This window comes from Hyla sarda, chromosome 4 (genome assembly GCF_029499605.1).
Source record: "Hyla sarda isolate aHylSar1 chromosome 4, aHylSar1.hap1, whole genome shotgun sequence".
NCBI classification, from domain to species: Eukaryota; Metazoa; Chordata; class Amphibia; order Anura; family Hylidae; genus Hyla; species Hyla sarda.
Genome location: NC_079192.1, coordinates 356,110,533 through 356,128,318, shown reverse-complemented (window position 1 = coordinate 356,128,318; position 17,786 = coordinate 356,110,533). Strand labels below are relative to the sequence as shown.

Below are 17,786 nucleotides of genomic sequence, written 5' to 3'. Positions count from 1 at the left end.
GTTCCCAGGGTACCCCTAGCTGTCAGGATCAGGCAGATCATGACCCTACCACCCTGGTACAGATCCACTCGTTGTTAAATACTCTCTCTACTTCCATGCAGAATTTGGAAGACAGATTAGCCAATCTAGAGGCTCGTCCTAATCCAGGGGCCGCCACAACAACCCCTGCCTCCGCAAGCCCTCCCACGCCTGGTCGGTCATCAGAGGTCGCAGGCCCGTCCGGGACGGTGCCAGTTTCAGTCCCGATTTTCACCTCTACCAGTAGCGCCATCTGCGCTTTCGGTTCCACCGGAGGTCACCCCGGTACCCGTAGTCGCTCCTCCTTCAGCTGGGGTCGCATGCTCAGGTACATCCTCTGCTAACGTTAGTCTCATCCCCGCTCACTTCATCCCAGTGGCCATCAGGAAGGATATCCTAGATGGCAAGGACGTTAACCTGGCCTCCCTCCTGGTGGCCTCTCAGGACGTATTAGATAACAAAACCTTTGCTTGCGGTGAGGTTTCTGTTGTGGTAAAAGCAAGGGATCCCGCCTTAGCCGTAAGCTGAACATTCCAGAGTTCGTGCTTTCTTTCGGTCTTTTTAGAGAAGTAGTCTGCACTAGTAATCCCAATAGGAGGATTGAATTGGATCAGTATTTACATAAATTGGTGGACTTAGGGTATAAATACGGCGGGTACGCGTTTTATGACTACCACCGATCATTTTCAGCAAAGACAGCAGCTACCCTATTCCAATTTCAGCAAACCACCAATTTGGCCATACTAGACACCGAGCTCTTCTGCAGGCATTTTGCCTGACTCAGAGCTCCGCTATGCGCAATATGCCAGTCGTCTACCCACGCGACTAACTGGTGCCCAAACGCCATAGCAAGCACGTCCGCTACTGAGGCTAATCCTCTCCCTAAGCCTCAGTCATGCCCTACTTGGATAAGTTTGGCAGAGCTGTGCATTACTTGGGTAGTGTACAGATCCGTAACAACTACAATTTTTCGTCATGTCGATTTAGTCAGGGCAGGTTATTGCACATATGTTGCATCTGTCATCGAGCCCACCCAAAAAGTCAATGCCCCAAGAGATCGGGACCAGAAGCGTGACTAGGCGGGGTGAACTCAGAAGTTCTCCGCGTCTATTTACGTGACCATCCTCGTCCTGATCTAGTTGACTTTCTGTGTAATGGTTTCGTTGAAGGTTTTAATACCGGCTTGGTGTGTCTCCCTCAAGAGACTTTCGAATGCAACAACTTACAGTCAGCGGCTGGTAACTCAGAAGTGGTATCTGAATTACTGAGTGATGAAGTCAGGAAAGGTTTTGTCATCGGGCCTTTCCCTCGGGCTCCGTTCAATCAGTGGCGGGTTAATCCTATAGGTGTGGCTTGTGGCAAGTTTTCTAATAAATTCAGACTAATATATGACTTGTCTGCTCCCCATTCTTCCACAGTGCCCAGCATAAACTCCCTGATACCTTCGGAGGACTTTACACTCAAATACACATCAGTGGACATGGCGATTCTACTCCTTGGGTCAGGCACTTGGCTGTCGAAAGCCGATATCTCGGATGCTTTCAAATTGTTGCCAATCCGTTCGGATCTTTGGCAATGGCACGGCATCAAGTGGTATGGGCAATACTACTTTGCCACTAAACTTACTTTCAGGACAGCAGTCCATGGTTATTCGACATGTTTGCGGGGGCACTCGAATGGATCCTGGTAAATCACTGGTCGTGCTTGAGCGTGTTAAATTACCTAGACGACTTCTTACTTCTTGAAAGTCCAAGCTGCCAGCCCAAGGATCTGGATACACTTCTAGCACTTTTTGGTAATCTGAACATTCCTGTGGCAGACAAAAAAGTGGAGGGTCCTGCCATGACTATTACATTTCTTGGCATTGTTCTAGATTCAGTAAACTTGGAGGCAAGGTTGCCAAGTGACAAATTGGCTCGCATCAGGGCAACCATACATGGCATGACTTGTTCCCCAGTTTCCAACAGATGACAACTGCAGAGTCTGTTGGGTATGCTCAACTTTGCAATGCAGATTATACCTCAGGGTAGGGCATTTGTTTCGAGGCTTCTGGCTCTTTTACCAACAGCCCCTGAGGCAGAGTCCCCGGTGGTTCTCAATCAAACAGCCAAAGCAGAACTCATCATGTGGGACATCTTCCTGGCTGAATGGAACGGGGTGTCAATGTTCATCCCTACAGCCAGCCAGAACTCACCTGTTGTGGTCACCGATGCAGCGGCTTCCACAGGTTTTGCTGCCATTTTTTTGCCTCACTGGTTTGCCGGGGCATGGCCGGCGGAGCTCCTAGCTCTGCCAGAGTTTTCAACCACGTCTGCCTTATTCGAAATCGTTCCTATAGTAGCAGCCGCCATAACCTGGGGTCACCTGTGGCAGGGGCAGACAGTGGTTTTCTTCTCAGACAACACAGCCACCCGGGATATCATTAATAAGGGAAGGTCTAGGTCTCTTACCATAATGCCATTTCTACGAAGATTGACGCATACTGCCTTGATTTAAAAAAAAATCATATCGAGTGTGCACATATTAAGGGGGCCAGAAACATAGCTGCTGATGCGCTTTCACGCTTTAATTTCCAGGTGTTCCGAGAAGCGATGCCAATAGCAGACGAGATTCCAGCTCCAGTTCCTTCCATCAGTTCTCTGACGCTGGACTAAATAGGTTATATTTGGGGGCAGTAGGTTTGATTGATCAGTCATTGTCCCACAATACCACCAGGTCACATAAGTCAGCTTGGAATGCTTTTCAGAAATTCCAAATTAAATATCCGACTCATTTACCATTTGAGATTCCATACATCCTTGCATTTGTTTCATTTTGCCACACATCTCTGAGGTTATCGCACACTTCCATACGCTTATATCTGGCAGGTGTACAGCATTTCCGGTCCTTAAAGAAGAAGTATCATGGACCAAGTCACAAATATTTTTTTTTATATCATGTGAAAGTGCATCAGCTCACCATTCTGACAATCTGCTCCTCATGTATCTCACCCTCTCCCTTCTCCTGCAATCCCCTCTGAAAGATCGCTACTTCCTGGTCCATGGAGGTCCCTGACTTCCTGTCTCCCATAATGCCTTTCAGTTCATCACAGAAGTAGCCCAGCCTAGACCAGTGCTTCATAACCAGGGTGTCTCCAGCTGTTGTGAAACTACAACTCCCAGCATGCCTGGGAGTTTTAGTTTTGCAACAGCTGAAGGCACCCTGGTTGGGATACACTGACCTAGACACTGATCACTTTCCTAACAGCAGGCTCAGTGTTTCCCCTCCCCCTGCTTCTATTCTCAGGACATCGTTCTTTCAGACTGACCTGCTGTCAGATTGTGATCAGTGCAGGGGAAAGCAGGGATCTCCCCCTCCCCCTCTGCTGCTTCTCGGGACATTGGGACATCGTGCTTGCTCTTATAAACACTGAGCTGGCTGTCAGATGCTTCCCTGCTGAGGAGATGAAGACGCTTGCTCAGCTCACTGGGGCTTCTATGATTGGCTGAAGCTGCACATCGGAGGGGCCCTTGCCGTACACAGAGCTGGCTAAGCTGCAGGCAGCCCACAGAACTATGGGAAATTGTGACATCACGGCCCCCAGCATAATGCAGCTCAATGGGGGGTCGCAAGTCATCAGAACAGGGAGCTGCTGAACTTCCTCTCTGAACAAAGAAGCTAGAAAAACAGGTTTTACATACAAGATGGGTAAAGTCAGTGATTTACAAAGTGATATAACTTTTGCTTCTGCATTTAAAACACAATACTTTTTCTATATGGGACTTCTCCTTTAACTTTTCCTAACCTACCCTCCATCTTCTGTGCTCACCCGGTCAAGGCTGCGTTGAAAGTTATCCAGAAGGCAGAGAAGCCTAGGCCTAGGATACCTTTGTCCGCGGAGCATTTTCAACAATTCAGTAGCATACTAGATAACGCTCCTTTTGGAGTGTCGGCTAGTCTTGTGGTCAAGGCTGCCATATACCTAGGGTATTATGGGTTACTTAGACCAGGCGAATTCACGAAAACACCATATAGTGCACATGTCCTGCTAATTAAACATCTGTCGTCTTCTGGCCCCGGCTTCAAGTTAACATTAGAGCATTCCAAAACTCATTAAACAAGTCAGGTGTCTATCAGATTCTTTCCCACCGGTAATGCATGGTGTCCGGTACGAGTTTTCCAGGAATTGTTAAGTTTGTTGTGTGATCGCCCCATCGACTCACCTTTGCTGCCATTCCCGGTTTCACCGCTATCTTCCAAAGATTTCATCAGACACATCCGCATACTGGCCCAGGCTATCGGCACGGATCCAACAACAATTTCAGGTCACTCTTTCAGAATGGGTGCGGCATCATCTGCCTCAGGACATGCGGTACTAGCACACATTATTTTAAAAAAAATTGGGGCGTTGATACTCGCCGTGTTTCCAGAGATATATTCCTGACCCACAGACCGAGATGGCGAATGCTTTTAGTCATCTAGCTGATGTTAGATATGCATGTCATATTTGAATAAAAGAAATTATTCCTACCGGTTTGTGTTTTGCCCCCTTCTTCATAGGCTACCTCGGTCAGCCAGCCGGGCACACCTAAGGCATTGTTAGATAGGTTGAATGTTTCATCTTTGCCATATTCATTACACGTTATGTGAACCCGACCACAAATGGTAATTAGCTGGCACAGTTAATTGAATTTATGGGAGGGGTTATGGTCCCGTATATTAGACACTACCTTTCGCAATGGAGTCTGGTTCATGTCTCCCACCCCCCTCCCTCTAATTAGAGGTTCCCCCTTTTTTTTAATTATCTCTTTAGGTAGCCCCCTTCTTCGTAGGCTACCTCGGTCAGCCAGCCGGGCACACCTCAGGCATTGTTAGGTTGAATGTTTCATCTTTGCCATATTCACTACACGTTATGTGAACCCGACCACAAATGAATATAACCAAAAAGTACTCATCAAAATATACTTTATTAGACAAAAATGTTTGTGTAACATACAATTGATAATCCCATCCTCCCCAGATAAAAACATACAAATACACACAAGACCATATTAAAAATAAAAGATTGGGGAACATCCTGGGTGGTCTGTATAGTACTGACTCTTAATGCGCACCCTCTGAAATATGCAAATATAGGAGTTCACAAGAATTGTAACTAGATGATTTAAATAAAGACACCTCAAAAATAAATGTAAACAATTATATATCAATATTGCACTTAGCCCCAGATAAATAATGGATCACTGTGATATGTGAATCCAATATATTAATGATCTTACAGTTATAATAATACAACTAATCCTGTATGCAAATGGATCTATAGTAAAGTAACCACTGTGTCTATAGTAAGGTGGCTAGTGCATAGCTAAAAGTGCAGCATAAATATTGGGCATGGTACAAGTAGATACCAGAATAACAATGTTCTAAGGTGCCAGAGTGAACAAGCAAGGTATCCCATACCAATCAATGTAGTAAGCAAGAGCGATGCTCCAGGATGTCCCCCCACCTCACACTTTAACGCATTTCGCCTAGCTTCCTCTAGCAGTAATGAAGGGGGGGGGGGGGGTATATATAGTACCACTCATAACGATTAGGCCAATAACTAACCTAGGTGGCGACATAAGTATATGGCGCTTGCGTAGCCATGCGACTCCGGCACACGCCGCCGGGATCCGCCTGCCGACTTCCGCATTCAGCAACTCGGAAGCGACGTCATGCAAAAGCCGAGAAGCGACGTCCCGGCAGCGCAAGCCGGGTGCATGCGCACACAATCGCTCGGCGTCCCTCGGCCATCTAAGATACTGGCAAATGCCAGTATCAAATGGAGAACAAGGAGAACCAACAAATAAGCTTGTGTATGTGTGTGTATGAAGACAATAAATGAGTGATGGTGAATGAATTAATTATATAAACAATAATATGAGTAAGTGAAAGGGAATGAATCAATGGTGTAAACGATAATATGAAAATATAAGTGAATGGTGAATGTGTAATGTATAAGTAAATATATGAAGTATATATAATAAATATGGGTATGGGTCAGATTGTGACATGTGAAAAACAAATGGTGAGCAAACAACAATAAAAATAAAAGTGCCAAAACACAAACGAGAGAAGCCCAAAATATTGAATAATTGTAATTAATTATATATAACAAATTTATAATAGTGCATAAATAAGAACATAATAAGGGTGTGTTACAGGGGAGGGATAATGTTTGTCTCCTGTGTGTCATAAAAGCTATTTTTTTTTCTCATAAAATCTTAAATTTTATTTCAAGCTAGGAGACTCCATTATGCATATTTAAAGCTTATACTCTATAATATGTCATTAACAATAAAATATTACATAAGACATGAAAGAACAATTAAACAACACCATAAACACATGAGGATCGGGACATAAATAAAAAGTTCTAAAAACAGATTCAGATGCCCAATTTGCTGCTTTTAAAATATCTGCGAGAGAGCCTCCTGATTGTCGGACTTTAGTGGACATGGCTCCTCTAGTGGAATGGGCTCTAAATACAGCAGTATCGCTTCCAACCAAGGACATTTGTCTGAGAAATCAATCGGGATAGAGTAGAAGAACATACCGGATCATGAGGCTTGCAATAGGAGATAAGGAGTTGAGAAGAAGACTGGTTTCGAAGAGAAATTGTTCTTTCTTTGTAAGACTGTAGGCAGCGAACTACACACATTTTTTGTTGTTGAGGAAACATGGGATAGAAGATTGAAGAAATATTGGTTTTGATATGACAGAAAATAGAAAATGTTACTCCCTGAGGTAGGTATTGTGTTTGAGGCATGTCCAAAGCTCGAACATATGAAACTCTCTTAAAAGAAATTAAACATAGAAGCATAGCGATAGTGATGGATAAAAATGTAAGGGATAGAGTCATTGTCATCCCAAGAGTTAAGAAGATCTCGCACCAGATTGACATCCCATGTGGAATGATACCTGGTAAAAGGAGGTCTGCAGAAACGTATTCCTTTCATTAATTTACAAACCAAGGGATGTTTGCCCAAAGGTAAAGATTGGATTGGAGCATGATAAAGAGATGGATTAATTGTTCTATAAGCATTCCCTGCTTCAACAGAAGTCAAAAGAATATTCAATGCTTGGTTCACAGGTGCAAGTATGGGATCCAAAGCCCGTTAATTGCACCAATCAGACCAAATTTTCCAGGCTGATCCGTAAGATGATCGGGTGCCCAGGCGTCAGATGATGATCTGAGCAGTCTGTGAAAGTTCGAGATCTGAGTCTGTTGGCCCAAAATGAGGCAAGCTACCAGAGACAAGCTGTTTGCTTGAACCAGAGGGTGAGGGTTCCCTGAAGGATTCAGAAGAATGCAATGACGCAAGGGAAATCTATTGTCACCTCCAAGATTTGGGGAAACCAAGTCTGAGTTGGCCATAATGGAGTGAGAAGTACTAGGGTTGCCTTCTGAATTTTTCTTACAAGTACTCCTCGAGGGATAAGAGCAAAAGGGGGGAAAAGCATAGAGATGGCCAAATTTGGAGGAGAGCGTCAGTGCCCATAGACTCTGGATCTGAGCGCCAACTGAAAAACTTAGGGAGTTGTCGAATCAGACGGGATTCAAATATATCCATCTGAAAAGGACCCCAAAGATTGAAGTTGATTGAATCCAGTCTCCAGTTGCTGTTGGTTAGATAACTGGAATTCCAGTCTGCAATAGAATTGGAAAGACCCCGAAGATATTCTGCCTTGAGAATGTCTCCCATTCTAGACAAAAATGCCAAAAGTCTTTGGCAGTGTTGGCCAAATGTTCCGACTTGGTGCCACCAATGCGATTTGACATATTGCACTGTCAAAATGTTTTCCAACCCCAGAAGAATGCACCAGTGTGACCTGTCTCTCGCGAAAACCTTTGAGGGCAAGAAAGCCGGCCAAAAGTTTGGGGCAGTTGATGTGAAGAGAAGACTCTTCTGCGGACCACTTTACTACTGTGGAAAGTTATCCGCAACAAGGTCCCCAGCCAAGGAGACTGGATTCTGGCTCTATGATCATGTCCGTTACTGAGTTGTAGATAGATTTGCCATTCCAAGATTGGATATGCTGTAACCACCACAGGAGTTCTTTTCTGGTATCCAGGGTTAACGCTATCTTGTCCGAATAAAGCAAGCCTTCCTGCAAATGACGAGTCTTCAGTCTCTGAAGAGCTCTGTAATGTAGAGGTGCAGGAAATATGCTCTTAAAGATACTAGTTTCTTGTTGAAAACTGATCTGATTTCTCTCCTGATTTTCAAATTCCTGAATTTAAGGCTCAGAATAGCTGATCGAGTGTCAGTGTCAATCATGAAACCCAAAAATTCTATTTTGCAGGAATAAAGATGGATTTTTAGTGATTTTATAAGAAAACAGAGAATTAATTCTACTCCATATTCAATGGATGTTATCTCTTTTGACCAGAGACTGGGCCATAAGGAGGATGTCATCAAGGTATATACAGTGGGGGGGAAAAGTATTTAGTCAGCCACCAATTTGTGCAAGTTCTCCCACTTAAAAAGATGAGGCCTTTAATTTTCATCATAGGTATACCTCAACTATGAGAGACATGAGAAAAAAAATCCAGAAAATCATTTTTTTTTAAAAATAATTAGCAAATTATAATGGAAAAGTATTTGGCCAATAACATCCATAAAATCACATTCTATGTTTTTTAAATAATTAGTTTGGGCCAAAAAATTAATTTGGCCAAAAAAATCCATAAAATCACATTCTGTTTTTTTTAAATAATTAATTTGCAAATTATAATGGAAAAGTATTTGGCCAATAACAAAGTTTCATCTCAATACTTTGTTATATACCCTTTGGTGGCAATGACAGAGGTCAAAGTTTTCTTTAAGTCTTCACAAGGTTTTCACACAATGTTGCTGGTATTTTTGCCCATTCCTCCATGCAGATCTCCTCTAGCAGTGCGGTTTTGGGGCTGTCACTGGGCAACACGGACTTTCAAATCCCTCCAAAGGTTTTCTATGCGGTTGAGATCTGGATCCTGGACCTTGAAATGCTTCTTAACCCCTTAAGGACCTGTACGTCCTTGGTCTTGCTCCCGTCCTATAACGCGGGGGTTACACGGTAACCCCGCATCATATCACGGCGGGCACGGCGTCATAGTGAAGTCGGGACCCGCCGCTAATACCGCGCAGCGCAGATCGCGGCGCCGCGCGCTATTAACCCTTTAGCCGCGCGCTCAGAGCTGAGCCGCGCAGCTAAAAGCGAAACCATGCCGGTTAACTCGGTGGGCTGTTCGGGATAGCCGCGGCAAAATCGCGGCATCCCGAACAGCTTACAGGACAGCAGGAGGGCCCCTACCTGCCTCCTCGCTGTCCGCTCGCCGAATGACTGCTCAGTGCCTGAGATCCAGGCATGAGCAGTCATGCGGCAGAATCATCGATCACTGGTTTCCTATGAGAAAACAGTAATCAATGATAAAGATCAGTGTGTGCAGTGTTATAGGTCCCTATGGGAGCTATAACACTGCAAAAAAAAAGTGAATGAATATCATTTAACCCCTCCCCTATTAAAAGTTTGAATCACCCCCCTTTTCCCATAAAAAAAACAGTGTAAATAAAAATAAACATATATGGTATCATATATGTCCGAATTATAAAAATATATCATTAATTAAACCGCTCAGTCAATGGCGTGCGCACAAAAAAATTCCAAAGTCCAAAATAGTGCATTTTTGGTCACTTTTTATATAATTTTAAAATGAATAAAAAGCGATCAATAAGTCCTATCAATGCAAAAATAGTACCGTTAAAAACTTCAGATCACGGCGCAAAAAATGAGCCTTCATACCGCCCCATAAACGGAAAAATTAAAAAGTTATAGGGGTCAGAAGATGACAATTTTAAACGTATTAATTTTCCTGCATGTAGTTATGATTTTTTCCAGAAGTACGACAAAATCAAACCTATATAAGTAGGGTATCATTTTAATGAAGATAACGTGTCATTTTTACTGAAAAATGTACTACGTAGAAACGGAAGCCCCCAAAAGTTACAAAACTGTGGGGTTTTTTTCAATTTTGTCGCACAATGATTTTTTTTCCGTTTCACCATAGATTTTTGGGCAAAATGTCTGACGTCATTACAAAGTAGAATTGGTGGCGCAAAAAATAAGCAATCATATGGATTTTTAGGTGCAAAATTTAAAGTTATGATTTTTTAAAGGCAAGAAGCAAAAAACGAAAATGCAAAAACGGAAAAACCCCCGGTCCTTAAGGGGTTAAGAAGCTACTCCTTCGTTGCTCGGGCGGTGTGTTTGGGATCATTGTCATGCTGAAAGACCCAACCATGTTTCATCTTCAATGCCCTTGCTGATGGAAGAAGGTTTTCACTCAAAATCTCACTATACATGACCCCATTCATTATTTCCTTTACAGGGATAAGTCGTCCAGCTTTCTTTGCTGAAAAACAGCCCCAAAGCATGATGATTCCATCCCCATGCGTCACAGTAGGTATGGTGTTCTTTGGATGCAACTCAGCATTCTTTCTCCTCCAAACACGACGAGTTGAGTTTTTACCAAAAAGTTCTACTTTGGTTTCATCTGACCATATGACATTCTCCCAATCCTCTTACGGATCATCCAAATGCTCTCTGGAAAACTTCAGACGGACCCGAACATGTACTGGCTTAAGCAGGGGGACACATCTGGCACTGCATGATTTGAGTCCCTGGTGGCGTAGTGTGTTATTGATGGTAGCCTTTGTTACTTTTGTCCCAGCTCTCTGCAAGTCATTCACTAGGTCCCCCTATGTGGTTCTGTGATTTTTGCTCACCGTTCTTGCGATCATTTTGACACCAGGGGGTGAGATCTTGCGTGGGGCCCAAGATCGAGGGAGATTATCAGTGATCTTGTATGTCATCCATTTTATAATTGCTCCCACAGTTTATTGCAGATTCAGTCTTTTCAGCCTGGTGCAGGTCTACAATTTTGTTTCTGATGTCCTTTGACAGCTCTTCTCTTTGGTCTTGGCAATAGTGGAGTTTGGAGTGTGACTGAGGTTGTGGTCAGGTGTCTCTTTTTATACTGATAACAAGTTCAAACAAATGCCATTAATACAGGTAACGAGTGGAGGACAGAGGAGACTCCTAAAGAAGTTGTTACAGGTCTGTGAGAGCCAGAAATCTTGGTTGTTTGTAGGTGAGCAAATACTTATTTTACCAAAGAATTCACAAGTCAATTCATTAGAAATCCATATATATATAGATATATAGTGTGTGTGTGTGTGTGTGTGTGTGTGTGAAGGAAGTACAGAAAATGTGGGGGTTCTGTATCCCAAGCGCTACTGTTGGATAGAATCGATGGGCCAATAGGTACACAGGATGTACTTTTTTTTATGTACGAATGAAATAAAAGCAACTGGACATGTTCCAGTTGTACTTTTTTATGTACAAATGAAATAAAAGCATCCTGTGCACCTATTGGCCCATCGATTCTATCCAACAGTAGCGCTTGGGATACAGAACCCCCGCATTTTCTGTACTTATTTCACATATAGCCATGTCCGTTGCCCTGTACTGGGAACAATGGACAAGGGGGTACCAAGCAGCAAGCTGTAACGATCCACCCCACACTACTCCAGAGCCGCGCCATACACACCGCACTGCTCTTAGAGGTCAGTACCACTGCACAGGTGTGGTGGGGTCCTTTTTATCTCTCTATTTCCTAGCAAGAGGCACAGAACTTACTATGCCACAGAACTTAATACTTCTTCTTTTCCTCCCTCTCTAAATGCATATATAGTCATCTTTGAGGTCCCATCAATCTGTATCATTGTCAGAGGATTCTGAGACAAAGTTGTAAGAATCAGGCTTAAAGGGGTTGTTCATTGAATTGTTGCGGGAGGATGGATGTCTCCTCCTGGTGGTAGCCAGCCCAGTGCACACAGCTCACAGTGTACTAAACACCCTGTATCAATGCTGCGGCTGACATGTAACCCCTTCCCCGACATGGGGACCATGCGCCCGCAGGGGGAATCAGGGGACTCTGCTATCATGATTCCCTCGCAGGCGCACTGTCAGCTTCTCACTCCGCAGTCCCCACATCAGGGAATTGTCAGCCGCAGCACTCTGTCCCCACATCGAAGAACTAATCGTGTGACCTGCGAGCGCTGCTCTGCTTCCTCCCCCGTCTCTTCCCCCCCCCCCCCCCCAAAAGCCATGTCCCAGCATCGGGGAAAGGGTTAACTGTGAGCCACAGTGTGGCACAGATTTGTGGGCTGCAGGCGCAGGGCATCTATTCTCTTCTGATCAGTGAACAGAAGCTGTCCTCTCTCCTGCATGCCCTGAAAGTCAGTGAGCCGAACAGGAAGCCAGTGTGAGCCGTGAGCTCACGGATCTCTGGCTTTCAGTGCTTGCAGGGGGAGGTGACAGCTTCTCTTATCTGATCAGAAGAGAGTAGAGGCCCTGCACCTGTGGCTCACAAATCATTCATTCCCCGATGTTGGGAGAATGTTCAGAACTGCGGCTCAAAGTTAACCCTTTCCACATATATGATTAGTTCCCCATTGTGGGGACAGCGCACTGCGGCTAACCATTCGTTCCATGACATGGGAAGAATATGCAGCGCTGCGGATCACAACCCTTTCCCCGATACAGGGACATTGCTTTTTTGGGGGGGGGGGGTGTAGAAGCAGAGCAGAGCCCGCGGGTTACATATGATTAGTTCCCCGTTGTGGGGACAGCTGCGGCTGACCATTCATTGCCTGATGCGGGGTGAGAAGCGGACAGTGAGGGTGGGATGAGTACACTGGTCCCTCAAGTAACAATATTAATTGGTTCCAGGACGACCATTGTATGTTGAAACCATTGTATGTTGAGATCATAACTCTATGGAAACCTGGTAATTGGTTCTTCAGGGTCCTGTACTGTACACAATGTCCTAAAAAGGTTAAATGGAGTCGCCCTTAGCAGGTGTCCAAAAAGAGCAGGTAACCCTGGTACAGGTAAAGAGTACAGAACATGTAATACCTCCCTGTACTGTAGGGGGCGCTACCAGACTCCAGGCAGTGCATGCACTTCAGGAATACAGGGGTTTTAGCAGTGAAATGTCCATTCTGATTGGTCGGTTCTTCCAGCCATTGACACGTTTTGCAGATTTCATAGCATTGTATGTTGAGTCTGGTTTTAAGTTACAATGGTCCAGAAAAGACCATTGTTAGTTGAAACTATTGTATGTTGAGGCCATTGTAAGTTGAGGGATCACTGTATACTAATGAGCAGGGGGGGGGAGGGCGTGCTAAAGGGAGAAGAAAAAAAATCGTCCATAAACAAGGCTGAGCGGCAACGCAAAACAAGTTGGGTAAGGCACTGAAAGAGGATACAGGCTCCAAGGCATGCTGGGAGCTGTACTTTCTAAAACAAAGGCAAAAAGGAAATAGATGCTACACTACATGGACACACTTGTGCAAAGAAAAAAAAGACAAACAAAGAGCAAGCGCGAGACCAGAGATAACATTAAAACTCACCTGCAAGGGTAAGTAGAAACTGAAAAAATACTTTGGCCACCGGAGTACCTCTTTAAGTATACCTCTTCAGGGGCAGAGGGTGCTGTACAGGACTCTTGAGTGGAAATCTTGGATGAGTTCCCTCACTTTTTTTTTTCCAGGACTTGACCCCTGGTGCTGTCGGTGCTGCTTTAGCATCAGGTATATTGCCTGATCCCCTTTTTATTATTCCTTTTTTGGTGTTTAACTATTGGTGTATCTGTATTAAGATGTTGCCTTTTTTTGGGAGGCTTTGATTTGCTTAACACCTTCTATCAAATAGGAGGTGGATTCCTCCGCCGACCGGAAGAGGTTCGACTGGTTAGATGGACCTTTCTGAAGAACCTGGGTGGACTGTGTCTGAGCAATAGCTAAAGCCACAGACTTGGCAATATTGTACTGCATGGAGCACATGGCTGAGCGGAGAGAAGTGTGGACAGATCTAGCAACGATGAGTCCACTAATGATTAGATATATATATATATATATATATATATATATATATATATATATATATATATATATATATATATATATATAGATATAGATGGATAGTAAAAAAAAAAGTCTTGTCCACAGCACCAAAATTCATGAAAAAAATAGGTGTTTATTCCATATAAGGTGTCAATACAGCAGTGACGTTTCAGTCAGCTCAACCTGACCTTTCTCAAGCAACACACAACCAGTGCTAACCATATCTTTATAAGAGTACCAATTACAAATGGTACTAAACGATGTGCAAAATCAATCAATAAATAAAGTGCAAATGCATAGTGTAAACAATTCAAAAAATCCATAGACATAAGTTACAAAATTGTGAAAAATACATAAGCAAAGCTTTTACACAATATAGTGCGATAAATACATTAAGATAAACACTAATTGTGTTTAATTAATAAAGTGTCACACATGTGTAGTGAAACATACAGGGTTAAAAAGGTGGGGGAACACACACTCACCGGATGACAAGTACATCCATGTTAATACAGTATTCGGCATCAGGAAGTAACAACAGCGCCTGCGCGCCTCGTTCTCAGTGTGTCTCGTATGGCAAGTAGATCTAGGCCAATCAGCGGATGGCGTCCAGGTACCCATGGCAACGCGCAGCAAAATGTAACGCATGCGCACATCCCCATGAGTAAACCTGCGCCATCTTGAATGTGGGAAGCAAGCCTCTACATATATCAAAGTAAAAAAAATGTAAAAGAAAAAGTAAATCTTTATCAAATAGAGCTACCAGGTAACTGTATAAGGTCCTAGTCCCCTACATCCATCGTACCATACAGACTCCGGGGGCCGGCACTCTTGTGTATCACCACCATCCGGCTTTTGGAGGCTAGTAACGCACAATGTGCACGCGACCCACATCCCCATACATAGTATGAATGTGTATGGTCACAGCACACAGTTTCGCCGGCCACCCAAGGACCCTCTTGGTCCATAACCCACACACGGGATCAAACAGTCAGGGACAATTGGACCAACCTGGAATATGGTATAAAAATTACAAATACAAAAAAAACAAATAAAAAATAAAAAAACAAACAAAAAATTATTTTAGTTTTTTGGGTGATACACAAGAGTGCCGGCCCCCGGAGTCTGTATGGTACGATGGATGTAGGGGACTAGGACCTTATACAGTTACCTGGTAGCTCTATTTGATAAAGATTTACTTTTTCTTTTACGTTTTTTACTTTGATATATGTAGAGGCTTGCTTCCCACATTCAAGACATGGCGCAGGTTTACTCATGGGGACGTGCGCATGCGTTACATTTTGCTGCGCGTTGCCATGGGTACCTGGACGCCATCCGCTGATTGGCCTAGATCTACTTGCCACACGAGACACTCTGAGAACGAGGCGCGCAGGCGCTGTTGTTACTTCCTGATGCCGAATACTGTATTAACGTGGATGTACTTGTCATCCGGTGAGTGTGTGGTCCCCCACCTTTTTTAACCCTGTATGTTTCACTACACATGTGTGACACTTTATTAATTAAACACAATTAGTGTTTATCTTAATGTATTTATTGCACTATATTGTGTAAAAGCTTTGCTTATGTATTTTTCACAATTTTGTATTTTGTAACTTATGTCTATGGATTTTTTGAATTGTTTACACTATGCATTTGCACTTTATTGATTTTGCACATTGTTTAGTACCATTTGTAATTGGTACTCTTATAAAGATATGGTTAGCACTGGTTGTGTGTTGCTTGAGAAAGGTCAGGTTGAGCTGACTGAAACGTCGCTGCTGTATTGACACCTTATATGGAATAAACACCTATTTTTTTTCATGAATTTTGGTGCTGTGGACAAGACTTTTTTTTACTGTTTGAAAGATGATCTCCTAACCAAGCTGCGTGCACCTCCCTACGACACTTTTCCTCTCAGAGGTTGTGCTGTTCTTTTTCTACTACTAGATAGATAGATATATATATATATATATATATATATATATATATATATATTAATGTGTTAATGAATTGTTAGTAGAATAATGGAATAGTTAATTTAAATTAAATACAAATTAATAATGAAGTGAAATAGTAATGTAAAGAATTAAAAAAAAAAAAATATATATATATATATATATATATATATATATAAATTAATTCAACAGTATACACATTGACCATAAGGATATTGTAGTAACTGAAGTTAGACACAAGGGGGCGCTGAAGTCCTGCTGACTGAACTAGTCAGAGATAAAAAAAAAAAAAAAAGTGCGGTGATGCCTGAGTCCGTCTGACTGACAGAGCATGTCTGAGGAGTTAAGAGTGTGAAGCTGTAACACCAGTTCAGCGCTATTACACAGGCTGCAAGAGCGGTAACGGAGTGAGGTTATACTAGGGGTGGGGGAGGGGTGAATGACCGCAATATATGTTTAAAATAGATATTCTGCCCAGTGACAAAGAGGGAGGGGAGGAAGATGGGGGAAAAATGACAAAGAATAAGTGACTGAGGGGGAAAAAACGGAGCCTAGGAAAGTTGGGTACCAGTCACAATATACACAAAAGACAGAACTGTAAACACTGGGCAATATAGAAGAAATTAATTAATGACAAAAATAAGCAAAAAAATACAAAGCACTAGAATATTAACACTAATTATCTTCTGCTGGAGCAGCAAGAAAGAAGGGAGTCACTTGATTGCAGACACCTTTTATCACCAAGGATGTCATGTTATTGGCTACTGATTGCACCTTTGTTTGCATATTTATGTACATTTTTTCTGTTGCACGTTTATTTGCTGCTGTGGGAGTAAAAAGAAAGATATTTAAGCATAAGTCTCCTGGCTTGAAATAAAATCAAAATTGCAGACCATCCTTGGGTCATAAGATTTTTAAAGGTAGCTTTGCGTTTCCTAGAACTCCGTCCTGGAATTAGTTTTTTATACTTTAAGTCTCTTTTGTCTTATTCTATTTGGCCTAAAGTCTTCATAAAAAATGTAGTAGGTACTAAATACCTCACTATTAGTAGCATAGGGAAATTGACAGCTCTGTCTAGTTCAGAACCTTACACACAGATTTTGGACTACAGCATTATCTTTAAACCAGACCCAGCATTCCTTCCTAAGGTGGTGTCTAGATTTAATTTGTCACAGGACATTGTATTACTGTGATTTGATACTAGTCCATCTAATGAGGCTTTTCATTCTAGGGTGTTATATAGCCTTTAAGAAAATCTATCAACATTGTCACCTGCACTAACCTGTCGGATCAGACAGGTAGTATAGGTGACACTAATGTCAACGGTACTTACCTTGTCTTGTTTTGTGCTGTGGTTCACCGGCAATCCTTTTTGGTATCTTCAGCTCCGGGCCCAACTTGGCGCATGGGCGGAGCATTGTGACATCACCGCTGCTATTCTCTCCCGAGTCGCGCTGCTAGCAATCAGCAGGGGTGACGTCACTAAGCTCCGCCCATGCTCCAAGTCTGGCCCGGAGCTGAAGATACTGAACAGGATTGCCAGAGGACGACCACACGGAACTGCACAAGGTAAGTACTGTTGTCGTCGGTGTCACCTGCACTACCTGTCTGTACTGACAGGTTACTGCAGTTAACATTGATGACAGATTTCCTGAAAAATCCTCCCTTCTTATGTATGGACCTAACAAGGGGGCAAAAGCTAGCAAAGACTCTTTAGCTAAATGGGTTAGGGACATAAGTCTAGGTTATGTGTTTTTTTTTTTTTTCCAGGGCTTGTTCACGCTTCGGGGCTATTGGGGGTCGCTATACTAGATCGTTGGCCTTCTCTTATGCTGAGAGG

At 43.1% G+C, this 17,786-nt stretch overlaps 1 protein-coding gene across 1 annotated transcript in view; it reads left to right on the top strand.

Moving 5' to 3' along the window:
• The window catches only part of DDX46 (DEAD-box helicase 46), a gene marked incomplete in the record, with an annotated part of 414,922 nt that overhangs the window by 374,453 nt on the left and 22,683 nt on the right, over positions 1-17,786 (top strand).